Consider the following 3,009-nt stretch of genomic DNA (forward strand, 5'->3'; position numbering starts at 1 on the left):
CCAAAAATGACCTTCCTTTTTTTGCTCACGTCCTCTTTTCGACCAAAAATGAAAAAACAGTTTCCTCTTTTCGCCCATGGTTTCACGTTTTACATTTTGGAAACCACTGTCTCAAAATTAATAATTTTTAAAAAAATCATATAATAATTAAATAAAAAAATAGAAAAATATATAATTATTAATAATAATTAATAACAATTTAATAAATGTTAAAAATAAGTATTTAAAATAGTGTTATCAATGTAAAATAACTAATAAGTAATTTGATCAGGTTACTACTTAAATAAATAGCTTGTTTTGTTGTTGTAAAATAATACAAATATTCATATTAATTATGACTTTTAAGTAATTATAACGTTTATTAAAATGTTTTAAACTATATATTTCGATAGAAGAGTCGACATCTTTATACACTTTTCTCGACTGACTATATTAATAACAATCAAAAACGTGATTTTATCGAATATCAAATATGATTTTTTAAAAATTATTAATTTTGAGAAAGTGGTTTCTAAAAAGTAAAACGTGAAACTATGGGCGAAAAGAATACAATTATTTTTGGGCGAAAAGAGGAAATTGTTTTTTCATTTTTGATCTAAAAGAGGACGTGGGCAAAAAGAGGAAGGTCATTTTTAGGCGAAAAGAGTTCCGCCCATTCGATGACGCAGGGATATGTGTATATGTTAATATTGCTGTTGAAATATTTTCGACAACGATTGTCACCAGACGTCATGGAGTCTATTATGTACGCGTGTCTTTAAATCCTGCATAATATCTGTCAAATGGGTAATTCGATAAAAGCTTATAAATGGTATAAATTATTTTCTTGGATGTTATGAAATTTCGTAAAACATTTACTATGCGTTGCATTTTATAAAAGTGCAGGTAAAAACGATAACCGATGACTGACGTTATTATCGGCTAAATTTTATTTACATATTTTTCATATTATACTGTATATACATTATATATTATACTGTAGTTTATGTTACGTATTATTATTATTGTTATTATTTTATTTGAGTTTATCATTACGATTAGTATTTTTTAATTGAATTTTTGATATTTTCAATATTTCTACACTTTATTTAACACAGATAATCATCACTTTATCATTAATTACTTTATCTCATTGACACGTAAGAAAATGTAAATATTTATTTAATTAATGACTTTGCCGATTTCGTGCAATCTTATTTTGTTTTCGGTCGCTGAATCTTTGGGGGTATCCGGAAACGGCATTACTGATTTCGTAAAATCTGCAATTTTACGAACTCTGCGTAACATACTGCAGACATCAAATGCACTATTAGCACTTGCATCGATCGAATGTACAAGTATTATGTGTGTTAAACGTAAGTAACTGTACAGGTAAATTTAAAAGGATATGAACATTTCAATCACCTCAATAGTAGGCGTATTGTGTTAATAATAACCAAAACACACTAGAGATAAGTAGATGTATCTAATATTTATACATTTTCAAAGTGAAGATGTGGCACGTAACGTTATCTTGTATTTTATAACACGACTTATGCTACAAATTATTAATTATACAAGATACGTGTACGATGTATTATTATTATTTTATCAGTTCGAACACTACGACACGTCAAAACTTTAAGTTCAGATTTTCTTGGTCACTGGCATCGCGCATATTGTTAAATTATTTCATGTAATTTCAAACCTTGTTGATAATGTATTTCCGATTAGCCGCTAGACATTGTGTCCTTTTGGTTCTATTTTGGCCATAATATACGTGACGAATACGTGCACGACAGATTGAATGCGAAATAATAAAGTAACGGTTGGAACGAAATGGCTTCGTCAGCCGTCGCCAAAAAACATTGTTACCCGGTGGCCATCCGCGGATGGCTTACAATATCGCATTTATTACATATTACAACTCATAATCTAAAACCGAGTTGGGTGGTAAAATTTAATTATGTTCTTATGATAAAGAGTATTTGATTGAGGAACGTTAAAAATTATTTTATAAGATTTTATATGAACCACCCAGTCGTAGGTATAGTTTATAGATGAAATATACATTATAATGTATTATGTTTGTACCATGTATTGTTATGTATTAGTACATTTAATCTCTGACGGTACACATTTGTGATATCGTGGTTCGCAAACAAAAAAAATAGCAAGGTTAGGTTGCTAATCGTTTAGCAGCGTATAGTTATAATATTATACTCTTATCTCAATTTTGCGCATTCCTTTCTGATTTGATATCTTCCTGTTAAATGAACTTTGCGAACAGAGTTTCTTGGCAGACCGCAAACACTTTTTGCTACCTGCAGTGATGCCGACTTTAGCAGCAACCCCAATGTTTTTATCTATTTGTTTAATTACATCACCAAGTCCTCGGTTCTTTAATTCTACTAAAAATAATTGGTTTCGTGAATTCCGCACATTAAACGTTTGAAATCGTTGTTTTTTTTCTTAGTAATATTCAATTAGTTTTAATAAACTTTAATCATACAATGCGAATTAAAAATGCAATTATTTTATAAACAAGAAAAGATTTTCTTCATGTTTTAATAATATATGAGTAGGTATGATACGTACGTAGCATTCAAATATAAAATATACATAACATCTTTATTTTTGTGCAAATAAAATAATAGAAACTAATAGAAATATGTAACTTTATATTAATTAGTACAAATATACAGTAATACTAAAACTAATAATATGTTTTACTATTCTTTACGTTCAATTGAAAATAATACGATATTCAAACATAATTCCTTTCATACTATCAATTTTATTTTATTTTTCTAGAAATTAGGATCTATGTTTTTACGACCAAAAATGTTGGTATAAACATAGTTTTAATTATGTTTTAATGATTATATTTGTTCTATCACAATAATAACAGAATATCAGATTAAAATGTACAATAAAAACGGTGAGAAAATTTAGGAATAGCATTTCAACGCCACAAAATTGACCGATGTTAGTAAAATGTTCATCAGAATGTTTTAATTCTTATCGAAT

This window comes from Sipha flava, unplaced genomic scaffold, assembly GCF_003268045.1.
Source record: "Sipha flava isolate LNK unplaced genomic scaffold, YSA_version1 197_pilon_pilon, whole genome shotgun sequence".
Lineage (NCBI taxonomy): Eukaryota > Metazoa > Arthropoda > Insecta > Hemiptera > Aphididae > Sipha > Sipha flava.